Below are 20,964 nucleotides of genomic sequence, written 5' to 3' on the forward strand. Positions count from 1 at the left end.
TATTACGCCTCAGGATCCTTTCAGGGCTCGAACAGGGACCTGTGTGGCATCTCGCAAGGCATAGCCCACAGGTGCATCCGATAGGTCACGAATGCCCTGTTTGCCAAGGAGGAAAACAGTATCAACTTCGACAAGATGCCCGGGCAGCAGAATTCTCCACTATCGCCGTTATGCCCCAGGTCCAGTGGCTGATAGAGTACATGCATGTCCTCTTGCACGGACCAGGCAGCTGCCCTACATTAATAGAAAGGAGTTCCACTCCCTGAACATGCAGCTCGTGCATGACTACCTCATGCAGATCATGCACGTGTGTGCATGCTTTCCAGGGAGTGTGCATGACAGCCACATTCTGCGTCAGTCAGACACCCTCAGCCTCTTTGAGGACAATCCCAGGATGGCCGGCTGGCTCCTGGGGGATAAGGGGCACCCGCTGAGGGCCTGACGGCCAGTACGGAGGCTGGAGACCGAAGCAGAGACCCGATATAATGAGGCCCATGTGGACGCTGGGCTGTCTTTGAATGGTGCATCGGACTCCTCAAGATGCGGTTCTGATGTCTTGACTACTCCGGTGGTGCCCTGAGGATCGGAGCACCCGGAGGATCGCCCACTTTGTTGTGGTCTGCTGTGCCCACAACCTGGCACAGCAGCAGGGCAATGTGCTGGGGGTGTGGGATGAGGAACATGTGGTTACCTGCGAGGAGGACGAGGATGATGAGGAGGCCCCCGACCAGCAGGGATGAAAGGACAATCCCAGGGTTGAACTGGGGGTTGAGCCAGAGGCTGCAGGACAAGTGGCAGCAGCGAGGGCCCAACAAGCCCGGAGGGCAATGGAGGCCTAATACTTGCCCGCTTCACTTAGAACATAGCCTGGTCCATCATCGCTATCTTACCTTACCACCACCCCATCTGCCACCCGCCCAGGGTCTGTGTAACATCACTGCAGGGCACTGGGACTGTGACTGCACTGTCAGCAGGTCTCTGTCCAGGGCAGGAGGGTGATGATAACCCGCAGAGAGCTGATAACCAGTGCGCCTCAATCTGTGCCATGGTCTGAGCCTTGCCTGTATGCTGAGTGCTCACTCATACCCATCACCTGAACGCAATGTACACATGGGGCAGGAGGGTGCATGCCTGGAGAGATGGGTCAAAGGTTTGGAGGTCGGCCCACCTTTAGGAAAAAAGTGACAGAGGCATCATACTGATTGTGGTGAAGAGATTTTAATGTTTCACAGGTGTCGAACAATGCCCCAATCTCCCGATAGTGTCGCTCCACTCTCCCCACCACCCTCTCACCCCTCCATCCCCTACCTTCCCTCCCTCCCCTGAAGCCCTCAGTGATCCTCGGCGTGCTTTGCCTCCCTTGCTCTACCACTACGTCTAGGCAGGTTCCCAGGATGCACATCTGAGGTGGAGGCAGCCAGCTGCTTACCTTGTCCCATGGCCTTTGATGTCCCTGGCGGGCGTCTTCTGGGGGCTCCGGAGTCAAGGGGTCCCAGCGCAGTTGGCGGCAGCACATGTACAGCCATGCCGCCCTGTCCCATGGGCTGACTGTGAGATGTGGCTTCATCAGGGGGGTGGAACTGGGGAGAGCTGATAGCCAAAACCCCCACTCCATGGGACAGATCCGGGTAGGCACCCAGCGCCCGCTCCTCCTGGTCAGGGCCCTTGGGCCCTGGGGTTCATATTGGGAAGGGGGGGAAGCTGGTTCGAGCCCTGGCTGCCCCTGTGTCATCTGGCTCTGCCGGCCATGGCGGTTCCCCATTGTCGGCACCATTGTGTCGACGCCCTCAATGATGCTCCTCAGTGATTGGGCTCTACGGCACCTTGGCAATGCCCATTTGCAACTGGGACAAGCTCCTCAGTATCTCAACATTTCCCATTTGAGACCAGTACATGTCCCACAGAACCTCATTAAGATTGGCCTGGTACTGAGTCAAATCCCCCGTGGGGTCAGACATCCTGCCGAGACCCTCAGCCATGGCCGTCAGCAAGTGTGCCACGCCTTGGATATCTCCACTAATGCTGCTGACATCTTCCACCAGGCTGTCCACTGCAGTCAGCACCCTAGCTGTGTTTGCCTCCATGCTACGCATTGCTCTGTGCTCCGTGCTACCTCCTGCGTCCGTAGCCACTGAGGCTAAGGACCCGCAGAAGTGTCGCTAACATCTCCCTCTGAATGTCCCAGCCACTCCGTAATGTCTCCATCAGCTTTGGGATAGCCTGCTTCATAGGTTCAGCATCTGGCTGGGACTAAGCTGGGTCCTGGGATCCAGTAGACCTCTGACTGTTGCCTTGCCTGGGCCTTACTGCCTTGACCGAATGTACATCGGGAACTGAATAGTGCTGATCAGAATGTGCCCCAGAAGCCGGACCACTAACGTTGCCAATCGAGGTATGTGTATCTGTGCTGGTGGTGAGTGAGGATGATAGCTGTTACGTGTCGAATGTGGCATCCTCGGAGATATCCTCTGAGGTGGTCTCATGGGAGGCAGGGGACGAAGGGCCGGCATCGTTGGCTGAGGATCTGCGGGAGAATGGACATGTGGTCACTGGGGGGAATGGGTCAGTATGTATGGCAATAATAACTCATGTTTGACAGGTCCTCCGTGTGGGGCCCGGTGGATCCTCACTTCTGCGGCGTGCGCCGATCTCTGCATTGGCGACCGCTCTGTCCTCGGCCACCCTGGTCACCTCCGGGATCCGTTCCTTGAAGGTCATAAGGACTCTTATGTGCACACCCGTCTGCCTGTCTAGGTCCTCTCCCGGCGATTGTGGCGAGCTTCTCCTGTGGAGACACAGAGGGCATCATTAGCCACACGTATTGTTCACAGTGGTGGTGGTGGTGGTGGGGAGGGGAGAGGTTGTAAAGGAAATGTTGACAGAGAGGGATGGGGGGGGTGTAGGGAAGGTTGGATGCCACATGAAGCAACCCTTCATGTGGCAAGGGTGATGCTTGCGTGGGGGTGGAAAGATCTCAGGGGTGGGGCGGGGGTTGGTGTCAACTCACCCATGCTGCCCAGTGTAGGTCATTGACCTTCTTGCGGCACTGGAAGCCAGTCCTCTTGGTCACACTTCCCGAGCTGACAGCCGTTGCCACTTATTCTCAGGTGGCACTGCCCTGCAGCTCACCCTCAGGGATACTCGGGCAAACAGGACATCCCTCCCTGCCTTGACTGCATCTAGGAGCCTCCCCAGGTCCATGTCTCCAAACTTTGAGGCCGGCGTCTCGGTGCCGTGGCTGCGGCTGTTTACATAGAACATAGAACATAGAACAGTACAGCACAGAACAGGCCCTTCGGCCCTCGATGTTGTGCCGAGCAATGATCACCCTACTCAAACCCACGTATCCACCCTATACCTGTAACCCAACAACCCCCCCTTTAACCTTACCTTTTTTTTTAGGACACTACGGGCAATTTAGCATGGCCAATCCACCTAACCCGCACATCTTTGGACTGTGGGAGGAAACCGGAGCACCCGGAGGAAACCCACGCACACGCACATACTTACTTGTATATATTTGAAACTACAACCCCGTAATCAAGTTATCTACAGACAAGTGGTTTAGATATGTTTACTGCATGGAGTATGGTAGATTCAGCTACAACAAAGTTGAAGGAATAGACAAAAACATTTGATAACGTTCACAGCAAGGCTTTGGAATTTGTAAATAAATGTAATGACAGGATTTCACAGATGAATATGGATGAAAATCAAACATTGGAAATTGATGCGTTGGAAACAGCATTGCCAGTTAAGAGGCAGAGGAAGAAGAAAAGAATGGCAGATGAGCTTATTGACGATGAAATAAATCCCTCAGATTCTCTAGCTGATTTTCGAGTAAATGTGTTTAAGTGCTCCTCGACCTTGTTCGCGGGGGTCTGGCGATCGTGGTCCCGGCGAATCAGTTAGTGAGCCTTCAATTGCGGCACGAAGCACGAGGGGCCTCATTAAGTGGAGCAATCATCGTTGTATTGCGTTGCCAGCCTCACCAGGCTGAGCGCCGAGAAGCTAGCGGCAGTTCCCTCTCGCTATCACACTTAGAAATCTTTCCAGAGAATTGCGCCCATAGGGGCAACTGTTGATGTTTCTCCGAGTTGCTAACTAAAGTAGTCAGAACATTGCCACAGAACTTTGGACTCCATAATAACATATTGTTCCAAGAGATTTGGCTGGAATATTTTATTGGACGAATGAAGTGGAGAGACAAACTGTTTTCTAGTTTGTTGCATTAACAGAATGACTATGCTTCAAAACTATTATTCTAAGGAGTGACATTGGTAATGAAAAATGGTGTGATTGCACAAAACTTTGAAACGCATCTTTGATTTAATAGTTTTTTGCAGGAAAATAATCATACAAAGCAAAAAGAAACTATTGTAAATGGTTTTAGAATTAACAATATCACATCATGACTGATGATTCATGGACCATTTTCTGTTTATATTAGAAATTCTGCATTGAATGCCCCAGAACCAATATGATCAGTAAAATAAGTATGATGAGGACTAATGGCCTGGTAAGTTTGTTTCTCTGAGGGAAACAGAAGTTCTAGCATATGAAAAAACATTTACAGTGATATCTTTACAGCTTAATGACAACTGCTTGCGTTCCATATTCTAACGTTTCCACTTAAAATCGTAGTTTTTTTTCTGCTGCATTACTCCAGCAGTTTTATATGATACATTAAGATGAACAGCTTAATGTCAACAACCATAAAATTATTCCAGGATCCCACTTAATTTGCTGCACTCAGTCCAACCAACAATTCAGTAGCATGTGGTCAGGAGATTATTACAGTAATTGACATGCTGAACTTCGTTTGCTTTTGTAGCATCTGCCAATAAACATTAATTCCACTGATTTAAGAGTCCAATGTCAGAGCAGTAACTACGTAATTAGTTCTAATTTTAAGAAAGTAGATAACACTAGAAATATGATTCTAAATTGTTTCTGCAAGATTAAAATTTGATGTCATTGTCTTTTGTTCTACAACAGTACAATGTTGTATTTGGCCCAAGCTACTTCTAAATGAATGTCAACTTATTTTACCTCGGCTGTAACCAATCGATACTTCATTAGGGTGAATTGTCTTGTGCCCATGCAACCTTGAAGCTGTAGCTTAATTACCACCATATTATGCAGTGGCTGTGGGAGACATGCACAGCTGTGTCTGACTTTGACAATTGCTATGCTGTTGGCTATAGCATCAGAGAGACTAACCACCTCTACCTCACGGCACTTTGAGGGAATTTAAGTGCCTTACTCTTAAAAGTTCAAAACAGGAGAGGTTAAATGAATGACTCACAAAGGTTAAAGATATTTCTTCCGATAATTTTGTTTAGAAATACATAAGGTTAAAAAAAGCCTTCTTATTAGTCCAGCAAATTGTAAAAATGATAATATTAGATTACTTTCATCAAGACAACATTTGTCTTGAAAACCAAAAACAAAATCTAAAAAAACTAGCAGCCAAATGGCAATCGTGACAAATGACAGCTCTTGTCTGGTAGTCACTTTTCCTCACTAGACTGATTTGTCATCCTCACTTTTGACATTTTTCATCCTACTACCAAATCAAATTGACAGGATAAGATATTTTGTAAACCTCCAAAGTTGACAGCGGGGCCAAAATAATTTGCACTGTATCTATCTTTTTTTCTTCAGTTTTTGACTTTCCAATTGTTCAAGGTAATATCTAGTAGGGTGTTTACACCCTGCAACAGCCAATAACATAGCAATAATATTATTAATTAGATTCAATTGTGGCTTAAACTTGGGATCTTTAAATGGTCATAACTTTGTAAGTTTAATTAGAACTAAAATATATGAAATGTGCATTGCATTTTCAGCATCATTGTTAAATTAATTGAAAGATCACAATTAAACAATTTTTAATTAATCAATTATTTAGAGTTTCTTTTGGTTAATAGGAAAGTTGGAATAATATCCATGCAGTAACACCAGTACTGTAAGTATGGAATAATTGGCAGATATGGTTTTTGATCTGAACAAATGAAGCTTGAAGCTTTTATTCTTCAATTTCAGTGACCTAAATGTCAGATTCAGAATTTAAATGATCAAGTGTTTTGTGTCTGCATTATGTCATTCTCTCATGTCTTTCTGTCTTATGGTAATGGACATTCAACATTAAAATAGCAAGACTTTAGGTGGAAATATAATGCCATGACAGCAATCACAGCAAGCATTGAGTATTTAGCAAATGCTATCAATTTAACTAATGAATATACAAGAGAAAAAAAAGAGTAAAAGCAAAATATAATCAGCTTCTTATCTCTTCATATAACCAATTTCAAATTGTTTGATTTTAATTTGATAATTGTTTGGCTCTATCCAGGGAATTTTTCCTGTGTAGTTCTATGTTCCACTTCTCTGTCACACATTGCAAAAGAAAAATCAGCAGAATGTGTTGTATCTATGAATTCATCACAATGTGCTTGCACTTCCTCAAATTGATTAATAAAGAACTCACTGGCTTGAATAGAGCACCATTAATAATATTTCTGCTGTTACATCTTGCACAAATTTCATTTCTGCAAATTAAGGTAAGATATCTCATCAATATAACACCTTGTGTACAGGAGGCAGACTGGTTGCTGGTGACTTTTAAACTCAGAACACAGCATGCTGCCTGTTATTAATGTGTATTATTACTTCTGCTGTGTCACAAGGAGAGACAAACAATCAGAACCCAAAAATTATCCTTCATTTACTGGCTTATCTAGCCAGAAAAACATAACTAAAATTATTCAGAAGAAGAATAAAAAAAACTCTGGTATCTTCTCGGATGCTGATAACAAAGCCCCAGCCTAATATGCTGTGATATTTTTGACACTCATTTATCATACGACCTTTCTTGCTATCAATAATACCATAGAAGGATACAGCAGATATGTTGAGATGAAGGTGCATAGAAGTCAGATTGCTTCCAAACGTAGCAGTGGTCAGCCATGCCAATTTGTGCTCGCATTCAAAATAGAGGTTTCTGGAGGAGAGAATTTGTTATTAAAATTTGATATTGCTGTCTAGGCACTGCCACCTAGAATTTGCAACTTTCAGTTGTGATGGGAGCACCAGGGGGGTTAACTGAATTTCTGTTTGAATTATGATATTAATAAAATACAACACAGTTGTTCAGGCATTCGTTCTGTTTCAAATAAAATTTAGTAATACCTATTTAAAGGACTTGATCAGCTTTTCTTTTTCGCCCAAGTGTGTAGAATCAAGTTATCATTATTAGCTATATGTTTTTTGTGATTATGTTACAATCAAAAAATAATTTAAAGCATTACTTATATGAGACAAATAATTATAATCCTGGTTTAGCTGAAACAGTTGTTTGACAAATATTTTGGAAAGCTGAATCTAAAATATTATCCGGTAGAAATTGGTTTTGCAATACAATTAAAATGTACACCAGAAGCCAGACAACCAAGATTCATGTGAAATTGGGCCTTTGGCTGGCTTCATTTTAATAAGAGGGAACTGCCTCTCTCGCCTGTGAGGCAATTCACCCAGTATTGAGGATCACATTTGGGTCGGCTGCTTTCTGCACAGCCATCTCATGTATGTCCTGGGTTGGATTTATAAGCCAATGGGATTTTACAGTCCTGCTGAAGTCAATGGGAGTTTGAATAACTCGCTTCATTTTAAGATCCCGCCACGTCAGAACCGTAAAGTTGTGCCTCTTGTGTGTAATCAGAGACTAATGTCAGAATACAGTGCAGTGGAACCTGAAGGAGCATTTCTAATTTTTCAGGGTTCACCGGTGGTGATATGCCAAAAAAACGGTTTTCTACCATCTGTTCGGCAAGTTCTAGAAGTCCTTTTAATGGTCACGGGTTAGGCCGATACAGAACTGGAGACATGGGACCATCATACAGCATAAAAAATCAATGAGCTCCATCATGACAGTGGATATGCCGCCATCGCATATGTTTGACAAAGGAGCTCTTGCCTAAAAATTGGGAAACATTGCCCCTATTTTAATTCAAACTTAAGCCAATTTGCATTCTAACTTCTACCCCTATTACGGCTATTTTTACATAATATACTTATTAAATAACGCACAAAATGAATGACACTTTTGTGATCTACCTGAAATCTGTGAAAATGAAAGAGTGCAAAGAATTTTGCTTTCAAATATATTATTGTTCAGTCTAATCTTTAGCTTGTACTTCTTGGAAATGAAATGCTTATATTAAAGATCAATCCTTTAAATATAAAAGAATAACATGCTTGAGGTGATGTTGCAAACAGAGGTCCTCTAAATGGGTCCCAAAGAGACCTGCACATATGAAATAAATTGTTAAATTCTGGCCATAACAAGCAAAGGGTGAGCCAAGAATCTGAAGTTTAAACTGTAATGAATGAATGTTGTGCTTTGATCTTCTTAATAACTACATTCAGCAGCTTCTCACATCTCCTGCATACATTTGATTCAATTTATTTTTTGCAAGCATTTCAATGCATTCCATTTTCAGTACCCATTGTCATCTTTTTTCAAATCATGGAAACTGCCAACTATTGTTTGTGTAGATTAAATTCTTAAGAAAATAAAAAAATGTTGGTATTCGGCTGTTATGCAATAGCAGAAAAATTTCTCTCTGGGTCGAGACATTCTACCTGAGGACACCAATAAATGCATCTGTCAGTGCAGACGCAAGACACCCCACAGTTCGAGCAGTCAATTCCAAAGTGGAGATTGCATTTATGCAGCAATGAAAATAACTGGTAGCATAGCAATATGTTTTGTCAAATGATTGCATTGCTATATATTTTTATGTTTGATTTGTTGATATACTTCTGTGATCTGAAATCTTTATCACAAATTGGTCTATGTGGCATCAAAAAAGAAGCTGCCAATCAGAATTCAGGTGCAGCTAATTGTCCTTAAATTATGGATTGGATGCAACACCAGCTACAAGAATAGAAAGCAAAAACAAGAACAAGTACATTTGGAGTGGGGTATGTCACTTACTGCTCAAGTTATACATGGGATAAAATAATACAAAAAAAAATTGATAATGACTGAAATTTGCCCTATAATGAGGTACTTTAAGAGTGCCCTGCATTTCAATGATTCCGTCATGTACTTCGATGAGTATAGGCATCTGCATGAAAGAAAAAAATAATCTTGACAGGAATACAACCCAAATATATACTTTATGCTGCTTAAAAAGAAAATCAAGGTCTGATTCATTATTATCTTCAATGCACCTGCCGTGCAAATTGGTTCAAGTGGCTAGTTTTTGAAATGTAGCTACTTAAATTCACGGTGACATTTTTTGTGTGTGATAGAAATGTAATATTGGAGGGAAAGCTTTAAAGTGAATAGAGAGCAGAACATGACCATGAATGGAGCGAGAACTTTAATTTCATAAATGGAAAGGCAATTTAATTCGCAAGCCCTGCAGAGACTTCTAAATTATTCAGATCTTTTAACAAGAAAAATAAAATTCCGGATTTCAGTGCCTCCTGTACATTTAAGTTACATTCACTGCAGTTTTCATGTTTACAAGGCAATAAATGGTTTACCCGTGCTGAATAAATAGAAAAGATAAGTTCCCCTGGAAGAGCCATTTTAACTGGATACATTCAGCAACTGCAACATATCAAAATATTATGCTAGTATACGTTGTCAGTAGTTGGTGGTGTAACGATTTTCTTTGGAATTTTTGATTATTTTATGATTTTTTAAAAATGTGTCCAATTTTTTGATATTAAAAAATGCATCGCAGTTTCATCAAATATCAGACTTTTTAAAAAGAATTAACTCTGTAGTAATTATATGACAGCTATTATTTCAGTTGAGTGTTGTGTAAAATTGTTGTCTTTTCCCAGAGATATTGATGGCAGTGCACAGTTGCTTTAAAATTCTTTCAGCCAGGTGGGAGATTCTTTGTTTTCCATTGGCTGATAAGTCATAATTCCTTACAAGTTTCAATTGGCCAGTTTTGGGTGCAACAGCTCTGATGAAACTGTTGACAATGAATCAGTCAGGCAGCAGACCATTTTCCAAACTTCCTTCAGAAGTAGGGGTCAGGAAATTGGAGAAATGATAACCTTATAAACTTGGACAAAGTACATGCGTACTGCAGGTCGAACTGAGTTATGGGGCAGAATGCCATGCTCCAAAGCCTCAACAGCGGCATGAATGTGTTCTATGCTGCACACCAGCGTGGGCATGCAAATTGTACAGTAAAGGCCATTGGCATATTATTAACGGCCCCAACCTGGCATTTTCCGGGCCTTTCATGATGCACCACCTCTGCCAGGAGGAATTAACAACAGCGAGGTTCACTTGTAGTATTTCAAATCGGGAAATGGGTGTTGTGGCTGCTGAGGGTGCAGGAGCGGGTACAAACAGTGTCCAACATCACTGTAGTGTGCTGACAGTTTGCCACTGGCTCGGGGTGGCGCCTGCCAGGACTGGGGGAAGTAGTATGGGGTGGTTATTAGGTGGACCGTGGGGTTGGGATGGTTGGGGATGGACCATCATTGCCGCAGCCTGCAAGGCAGCCATGCAGCTGATTGCCCACTGGGAACTTAGAACTATGGGTCGTATGGGTGCTTCCCCAGTCCACCCCCACTAGGTACCCTCTGGCCCCAGCCAACCCATCAGCAGGATGGGCGTGCTCAAGCACAACTAGTGCTGTCACCTTGGGTGGGTTGAGGGTCGGCATGCATTGGAATTGCGTGAGTTCGAGGTGGCACCGGTTCTAGCCCATTAACTGGACTTGAATGACTTTGGGACTGGCACCGTTTTCATCCACGTAGAACACTCGCAATTCATTCCCGCCGTCAGCACTTCGTCTCTCAAACGGCAAATTCGCCCCATGGTTTTCCTTCATACAAACAAGAACATATGGGATTGTTCAACAGATGAAGAACTATTAATGGAAACTTCAGTCTTTTAAACTTACTTTGGACATTATACACTGCTGTTAACAATTAAGTGCAATGTGCAATGTTGCACAAGTGCATTTGTGATTAAAGGAGACTTTTATAATTTCAATTTGATTAATCCTCATTCCGTATGTGAATATAGTTTTTAAAAATGTTTTGTACTTAGTTAACTAAGGAATCAAATTGTTTCTATACCTGTGTGTCTGAATAAGCTGGAATGAGATATGTAGGGGGTGATTCTCTGTAATGGAGACCAAGTGTTCGCGCCGTAGTGAACGCCATCGCCACAGGGGGCCAGCACAGCGCTGGAGCAGTTCACGCTGCTCCCACCTCCCTTCCTGGCAGCAAATGGGCACCGTGCCAACCCGTGCATGCACAGTTGGGGCGTGGCAACCTGCGCATGCGCAGGGGACTTCTTCTGCGTGCTGGCCCCGACTCAACACGGCATCGGTGTTCAGGGGCAGGCCACGCAACAAAGTAGGCCCGGGGGGGGGGGGGGGGGGGGAGGCAGGCCCGCCGATCGGTGGGCCCCGATCGCGGGCCAGACCCCATCGGAGGCCCCTCCCAACACCCCGGTGAAGGATCGCCTTTCCCCGCCCCACAGGCCACCCCCCGGCCCTTCGCGCAGAGTTCCCACTGGCAACGGCCAGGAGTGAACGTCGCCGACGGGACTCTGTCATATCCGCATGGCCGCTCGGCCCAACCGGGCAGGAGAATTGGCGGCCCCGCTGATTCCAGCGGCCCACGGCCGGTGCCGCGTCAAACGTGCTGGATCAAATGGTGCAGATTCTTCGCACCTCGGAAGTCGGGTCATCGTGGCGTGGTTGCGGCGATTCTCCGGCCCAGCGCGGAGCTCAGAGAATCGCCCTCGTAATTTGGAGTTCCTGCTACATGTGCCACCTGGGAAACAGAATCAGGTTCAGGTTGGACAAGGATTATCCGCTTCTCTCTGTATCTGTCCATCTAAATGTAAAAGGGTGGTCCTAAGTAAAGTTGTTGGAGGGCTATAATGCTCCTCTTTATAAAAATTAATCTTATTGATATTTTATCTCAAACATCAATATGAACATAAAATGCGGTTTACTTTCTTAAACTCCCGAGAACTTCTTAGTTCTTAACTTATTTTAGCAAGAATTTCACTGTCTAATTGTTGTGCGGATTTGAATTAAATCTGCCCAAAGGTTTCAATTTACATAGCACCACACAGGTACTTTTTTATGAATTTGTATTTGTAGCTTTTCACACAAGTAAAACATTGATCTTGTGAGCAGTGGAGTTAACAATCATACACACAAGTTTATCCCAGTTGCGACCGATTGCAGTAATTGAATAGTGACTTTCCCGCTCCCAAGTTGTTGGATTGAAGTATCTCTGGCAAATAGTCAATTGCTCCCAATAATACCTAACTGCTTACCAGGAATAAAAGAAGCATCATTCAAATGTACCTGTCCATAAAGTAGGAATCTCCCTCTGTTCAATCTTTACATGAATTGTAAATTTGAATGTTAGTATACATTTGAATCTCAAAACTTTGCTGCTTTTAACATATTAGCTGTTAGATAGGAATATTCGTGAGAGTATAAAATTATGTTTTTCTTTGAACATTATTGAAGAATCATTGAAGACACATTTGTTGGGGTTTCTTAGTAATGTATTGTTTTAAGCTGTTATTTAATAAAAATCAAAATATAGTTGAATGTAAAATGTGGTGAAGATTTTCATTCCATCTCCATGAAGAACTACAATTTCAATGTTCCTGGATAAGTCTTGCCTTTTCATTATTTTAACAAATCTCACGACTATTTAGAGAAAATGGTCCAAATTATATATATTTTGCAACTCAAGTAGAAGCTACAACTGAAATGAAGAGTGTCAAACCTATGGCGCACCCTATATAAAAATAAAGTGAATGTTGAGAAGTTTTCACGTTATTTGAACTGTAAAGGCTCATTGCTGCTAGATGTGAGTGAAATCAGTCAGCATCTATCAAAATTCTAGCTAATGGATTGATTAGTTTTAATCTCAATATTTGTTCGACAAGTTTTGATCTTTCAGAATACCCTTAATATGTGAGGAAAATCCTCATATTTTCATCAAAGTCTGTAACCTCACATCGTTGCCTCCAGTGTCAAAGGAATGCAGAGCCTGCCTGCTACCAATCAGTGAAAGGTTGCCATGGTTACAAGGTCAGGAAATATGCCTTTTCCCCTGCGTGTCCAGGACTCGCACATGTCACTTCTGAAACTATGAATTTTATATACAGGTCACAAGACGCATATCAAACAAAATAACCAACAAAGCGCAGCATAATGACAGTTAATGTTCAAATGTCCTTAAATTTTCAAATTTTACCCTTTACAAAAAAGCATCCTGTCATCTTGAACAGATGGTATTATTTATATAAAATGGTAGCAATTTTTGTCATGTAAATTTCCTTAGTCATTATGAAATGATGTATTTTAATATAGTTTAACAGATAGAGAAATAATTAAAATCAAAAATATTAAGTGCCCACATAACTTTACAATTGTGAAGAAAAATTATAAAAATATTGTAATTTAAGCACGCCGATATAATGCAATTCAGGAAAATGGATTTAATCATGCAATATGTATCTGTTGACAAGTTGCAGGTAGAGATCGAAATGAATTGCAGATTTTTCATCCTTTGAAGTATAAAGTCTCTTTAGTCAAAGGAGGTAGTTTAATGTAATTTGCATAAGTTCAAAAACTCCTTCAACATCATGAAGTATTTTAAGTGATCTATAACAAAAACCTTTTAAAAATAGGTGTCTACAATCAAATAATTCACTTACCAACAATGTCTATTGACAACAGCATTAAATTTGGAGATTTATTATCACGCCACAGATAAGATGGGGCAAGTAAATTCTTTGCTAGCTCTTCCCTTTTAGTTTTTTCGTTTGTTCACTTGAAAAGTTGCACTCATTTTCATACTGTGAACTAAATTAATCTTTATGAGCACAGCCTAATTTTACCGTTTCACACACCAGTGCAATCATCATTATGCATCAATCAGAACCATAATTCCTGGAATTATACACGTTAGCATTTTATATTGTCTTGCCTTATTAAAGTATTTAAATTATTGTTTTGATGATATTTTGATTCACGGCAACCACTTCTATGTTTTGTGTACAGGCCAAATGATAGTTATAAGACTTATTCCTCCTCACCCCCCCTCCCCCGCATTCTTTCCGTGCAATGTATTTTTTGTGTAAATAATGATGTTATGTATTGTTTTAATTGACCAAAATTAGGCTCATATTTTGACATGGTGATGAGTTATTGAAAATAATAACCAAAAAATAATGAGAATTCAGTTAGACAGAAATACCTTTTGGATTCTGCAATGAGATTCGGTCTGGAGGTACAAGGGACAATTTCTGACATGGTTTCCATAACTGCATGTTTTCCTGGATTTATAATGAGATATCCTGTTCATTGGCAGTATCTCCCTGTTACTGGAATTTAAAGACAGGTAATTTAGGAAGCAAATTGGTTACTAATATTTTATAATTTCATCTGCCGAAAGTACAATGCTCAAAAGGGAGAGGGGTCAGGGTGGGAGAGGAGAGGAGAAGTTGAGAAATCATTTCATATTTGTTGAAAAATAGATGATTATCTTTTACTGATATCAATAATCAATTTTGTGGGCAAAGGTTGTACACCGTCGCCTAACAGTCCTTTAAAAATACAAAATAAGTTCATCATACAAGACAAATCTAATTTTTGAACTGCATCTATAGAATCTTGCACTCACCACCAAAAACAAATAGTTGGACTGTCATTAAGACATAAAGGATGGGATTTAATGTAGTCGACATGGGGTCTTGTCCACCAGTTGGAGAAGCAGTGGGAGCCCCATGTTGTTTTCTCCAGCTGGCCTGATGCAATTACATTCCAATCAGGCATGTACCTGGGCAGTGCAGGCCTCCAATCAAACTGATCCTGCTCTTGAGAACTGCTGGCCAATCAAAGGTTAGGAACGGTGGTTACTGCTGGTACTACCATTGGGTCTTCACCAGGATGCTGATGGATCCTGAAGAGACGTGACTGTGGGAAGGATGGGTGTTCAGGGGATGCAAACAATGAGGAGGAGGAGGAGGGGGGTGGGGTAAGGTCAGAAGGAAGAGGAGTGGGTTGGTTCCCCCAGATCACCCACCCACTCCTGACACCTGGTCCTTTGATTGGGTACATAGTGCCAGTGGATAAGGGACTGTCCTCCGTAGGCTGCTAGTAGAACTGATAGCGAGTCCCCTGCCCCATTGCTGGTCAAACCTAGTCACAGTGGGATAAGGCCCTTTATAGGCCTCAATTGACCTCTGGGCAGGAAGGTTGCCCACAAGCTCCCTGCTTCCAAACTCACCTGCGGGAGGCATTACATTTCGTTAAATTTTTAAACAAATGTTAAGATCTCTTTGAGTTCAAATGGGCCAGCACAGACTCAATAGGCTAATTGGCCTTCTCTGGTGCCATTGATTGTTCTGCTTCTATGAAATATTTTCAGAAATATATTCCACATGGTAAACAAGCTCTTATCTATGATGGAAAATATGGTATTTTTGTGCCCTGTGAGTGCTAAACCCACAGTTTATTTTTCACTTTCTGGAGACTCGAAAGTGCATTAGCATTTCTTTCCCAACAATTGTGTAGTAATAAATATTGACCACATCAAAACATTATTTGTCATAAGGGGTTTTAAGTGATGGTATATGACCATAGGAGAATAAAAAATTATGCCATAACAGATCACATTTATAATTTAAAGGTTTATTATTCCTGTCCTACCAAAATTTAAAATAAAAGATTTTTACTTCCATCTATTTATTTTAAAAATGTATATTTTTCTGGTCCACCTGAATCATACCTTGCATTCATTTTTTCCTGCTAATGTCTGAAGTACATCTCATAGTTGGTTAAATGACATTAAAAGCCTGAAATAGATTAAAATGGGACATTAAATACAATAGAACAGATATCGGCCTACCTGCATTCTGCACTGTGGCTTTTGTTCCTCTGCACATGGCTTTTTTCTCCGCTCAGGAAAGATTAGTCTTCGCAGACAATGATAACAATCCAGCCTATTTTCGCAGAAAGCAGCATTCAAATCAGAAACTAAGTACATTTATTTTCGACAGACAATTTACCCCATGATGAGATGTGCTTTCACTTATTTTCTTCCGACATTCTACCATCCAGCAACACAGCAGGCATCCTGAGGTTAGACTTCAAATAAAGGATAACGATGCTCGTATATTAATAGATTCATTGTATGAATAATGTCATATTATTGCTGCATTTATTTCTTTTAGTTCCATCTTAAAAATTGCTTCATAATTGAACTAGTAATTTTACCATGGATTCAGGTGAATTTATCTGAATTTTGTTCTGTCATCATTGGGGAAATAGCCTATAAATGTTTGCCTTTCAGTAGAATCATTCTGCATGAGCTTTGTGCTATTTATTATTACTAATTTTCAGATATTAAAAGTCCAAAATACATTTTTGCGCAGACATTAATATAAAAATATTGCAAATATTAATTCATGAGTCATTTACCTTCTACTAGCATCCTTGCATTAACTAAAATTTGTGATGGAGGGAAAACCTCCCTTTGCCATTATTTATGAATATTGAAGATTGTGATTTGATTCTAATTTTTTCTAATGGCTTTCAAATGATAAGTACATGGCTCACACTGTTAATATAGTTTAATAGGTGTATGTAATTATCATTTCATTGAAATGTATTGGTTTTAATCCATTATTTACTGTACATTGGATTCATCATATAATGTTTTTGATCGTTTAAATCAAACTTGTAATGTGAGTGCCATTTCTTTATGTTTTGGCCTAAGATAATAGGATATTTGCATTTTTACCAGTTTGGAATTCTTGATTTACTGTTATTATAAATAGTTTAATTAGGATAAGGTATTAAAAGGTCTTATTTAATCAATAAAGATTCTGACCTTCTGTTTTTAGCAGCCAAGCTAATCAGTAACACAGTAACTAATGATTTGTATGAATCAGAACTTGTTTTCCTCCTGCGATTTCTTAACGATGAAGCCCTATTATGCTACCTCATACGTTTTTCTCTTCACTGACCTTTTTTGTATGGCCACTGAGTTGGGTTCATATATCTCGTAGCTAGGGTACAACCCAGACCATTAGCCAGTCCCTAACCACTACCATGAACCATCAACCCCATGATTTCTGCAGTTCATTCATTTTGCAGTTCCCTAACGATCTCTGCCCCAGCTCTAAATCCTGCTTTTATTGTAGACAGAGCTGACAACAGGCAGCCTTGTCTTTCATTTCCTTGATGTACTTTGTACTGCAGTATGGCTTTTGTTAGTATTGATGCAAACATTACCATAAACCACCACCTAGGGACTAGAAACAATTGACTAACTGTTTTCAAATCCAATACACTTAACTTGATCAGACACAAAGTTTAAGTACAGTTAGCTGTAGAAACACCATTGCTGTGTGGTCTCAGCTTGTGTAGACCAGAGAGAGCAAGGCCAGAATAATGCAGGGGCCCATACACTGCATCAATGAATTTCATGACATATGTCTAGATGGTGGAGCATGTAATTGTTTCTAATATGGATTTAAATTTCTCCCAAACTTTGGAATTTTGGAAGCATTTTGGCTTCTACAGAGAAAGCATCCATTCATTATTGCCCCAATATTTTTTTACAAAATCAAACTTATGCTTAGAAATGTTACTCTTTTGCAAATGACTTTATCCGTCCATTTTTAATATGAGGTATATTTTAAATCAAACTGTTTTGGAAAAAAAAATCTTAATTGAATGGCAAAGAAACTGGACTCATTATGAATACATTTTCTGCTGCTTGTGAAACAATATCCAAGTCACATGCATTATTTATCTAAAACTGCGCCTGACCCTTTTTTGTAACGGGAGCAATGGTCGGGTCATTTGCCGTTTGAGCTTGGCTAGATTCTGGAGTCGAGCTTTTGTAAAGGTCCATTCAGGTCTATTTTCTATCCTATGCTTCAAAGCTGTCAGCTGCATCTTTGATGTTTCTTCTTAAATTAAGCAATACCAAGCAAAACAAAAGAGGTAGAAATGAAGAGGACTTATGTTCATTGCCAGCCCAGATTCTGCTTTCGCAGTCATTTCAATGTTGCATACTTAATCACTTGAAGCCTTTAATGGTCAATGAATGAATACAATAACAATGCTCCAACACTATGCATTTATTTTGAACTCTATTGAATTTAAAAAAAAATTAAAATGTTTACATTTTCCCAACGCAGTAAACCTGTTCTTCTAAATTTGATCCAATGCAAATGGGACTTACAGAAAATACATACATATCTGAACAAAAAAGAAAGAAAGAAGCTATGCCTCCAACAACGTCACACTGTGGAGCTTGTGTGCTAACTCTATGTTTAGATTTCTGCTTTTGCACTTGTTTCTAAAACACGACTAAAATAAAATAAAAGCCTTGACAATAGTAATTACTCTATTCACCTGTTCTGCATCACACTTTTCCCAGGCTATGCTGTATTTTATCAACACTGTAAAGATATGGCAGAGTTTGCCGTGCTCATTTTTAAAGGCTCCAAGTTGGCTTGCAAATGTGATTAAATTAGTAATCTACCACTGCACAGAGTGAAGAGGAGATGAGCTGATCGTTCTCCTGACAAAGTGCAATTGGAATTCTCATTCCGCCATTGACATTTTACTATCATGGATTGCCTTGGTGTCAAAGGTTTCTAGCTGATTATCTGTTTCCGGTTAGATAAATAATGACAATTGATCAGTTTTAACTGTCTTTAACAAAATAAACAAATGGAATATTATAAAGCAGACTGAGAGACAACTTGCACAAAAGCACTTCATCAAGACAAGAATTTATATTCATAATAGTTGCAATTAATGAGATATATTTTCCTGAACTCCATGTTGAAATGCCTAGTGAATTTTAAAATTAATAATTGACACTTCCATTTAAAGAATTACTGTTAAAAGTGTGTTATTATCTTGATTTATATTCCATCCTGGCAAAGAAAGCATTTGAATTTTTATCAGCTGAGTTTAAGCATAACAATTATTTAGTGAACCAAGGGGCAAATGTGTTTTGTTTCTTTTAAAAGTAAGAGCACTGGAACTGTATGTTTTAACTCGTTAATGTTTTCTCATTACTTTGTTTTACATAATTTCCTGGAATTAAAGATATTTATTTTACTAAAATGATTTAAAATAGTGAAGTAAGTAGCCAGTCCTGTTAACTGTAAGTTAATCTGTCATTTTACAGTTTTGATATTAGAAATGTATTTTTATCAATTGTATTAATTTCAGTTTAAAGGCATGAAAAAATATCGCACGGAAAAGAAACAGATTTTTTTCTCCTCAGGCACGTATATTTCAAATATCCTTAAAGTAACAATAAGAAATATTCTTCCTTTCACAAACATTGGAAATTATTTTATTTTATAAATTCAGAAATTTAACAGAAACTGTAATTTCAAATATTCAAAGTTTGTTTTGCTCAAAGATAGTGCAAATTAATATGCATAGATACGTAACCTATATTTTATGTAGGATATTGACCATAATTCAAAATATAGCGCGGATTGTAAACAGCAGCATATCACCATGTAAGTTCTGTATTGTAGACATGTGGGAATGCAGGAGTGAATTAATGAAAAGTTCAGCATGTCTCACCTTTATGCCATTGTCCTTTTTTAACCATCATCCAATGGACAGTATAAAATGTAAGGGGGTTGATAGCTTTGCTCACAAAATTTATGTGCAGGATGCACAGTGCCATAGATGGATTGTAAAAAGAACCTTTTTGTTGCATATGACATTTTCATTTTATTAATGTGTTCCATAATCAAATGGATATCTTACCATTTGCCTCGATTTATTTACCATGCATAACTAGCCACACAGCTGGATTTCAGGGGAAAGTGGTGAAAGCCAGAGATCATATTGATGAAGAAGGTAGCTGACACTCGGAGAAGATTTAGCGCCTGATTCATACACTGGTTGAAGAGCGTTAGGTATGGCTGACAGGAGAAGACCAATAGGAGGCATTGGCAATCCATGCAATTTTACTGGCACTGTAATTGAACCTTTTTAAAATGGAAAGGAAATTGACTCTTTACAGATTGGAGTGAGGTGTTATAGTATGTGACCTCATTGTTGTAACAATTATGCAAACCCTTTTAAAAATTGTCCTTTTTTTTGAAAGGATTATATGATTTGTTTCACAGGACTAAAGAAAGATTTTCTTTTAGCAGCATTAGAAATCAATAGGGAGATTTGAACAGTGAAAGGGCCAGCTGAAAACAGAATTATTCTTTCATGTATTGTGCTTCTGTTCTTTTAAAAAGAGTGGTGTTATCAATAATGAAAATATCATTTTGCAGTTTTGTAGTTTCCTTCATTTAAACATGTGTCCAATCAATAAGGATGTATGATAGTTATCATTCAGAGCCAGGACCATTTTCAGCAAGCCACATCCTCATTTGAGCATTTTCACACGTCATGTCGAAGGTACTAGTTTCAAAGAATATTCCAATCTGGTTCCTCTGAGCTTAATGTTTCTGTGTTTTGGATGCCATGGTTTACAACATTGCTATGCTGCTTTTGTTGTGCATTTGTACTAGCAGAGCTTCTTTTCTCTCTCTCGTGGGATTAGAGAGCTTAGAGATGCAACCTATGAGACCTAAATGAGGCAGAAGCAAACAGTTCAAGGAGCAAGCTACTAGGTTGGATTTTATTCGCTTTACGTTTTAGTCAAACGTATACACAAATATCACTGTAGACAACAGCCCAATTTCATATATGCAATTAGCATCTGTAACAGCACAGCATCATTTCACACACGCACCCTTTGTGTGGAATGTAAAAATATGCATTTTATTTTGATAATGTCCCATTGTTGTCTGCTGTTCTCTCAACATGAAACCAAATGATTTTTTAAAGTTATAAGCTGACTGGCAATACCTGTTTAATTCTGTCCAAC

General features: G+C 40.3%; 1 long non-coding RNA gene across 1 annotated transcript in view; it reads right to left on the reverse strand.

Moving 5' to 3' along the window:
• LOC119972628 overlaps window positions 1-16,171 on the reverse strand; it is a 31,607-nt gene extending 15,436 nt beyond the window's left edge. The window contains exons 1-2 of the long non-coding RNA XR_005462120.1: window positions 15,940-16,171; window positions 14,287-14,413 (exon numbers count right to left, since the gene is read on the reverse strand). This is a non-coding gene — a long non-coding RNA (uncharacterized LOC119972628). The remainder of the gene's footprint in view (window positions 1-14,286; window positions 14,414-15,939) is intronic.
• Between the last annotated feature and the right edge of the window lie 4,793 nt (window positions 16,172-20,964).

Source organism: Scyliorhinus canicula, chromosome 10 (genome assembly GCF_902713615.1).
Source record: "Scyliorhinus canicula chromosome 10, sScyCan1.1, whole genome shotgun sequence".
Classification (NCBI taxonomy): Eukaryota; Metazoa; Chordata; class Chondrichthyes; order Carcharhiniformes; family Scyliorhinidae; genus Scyliorhinus; species Scyliorhinus canicula.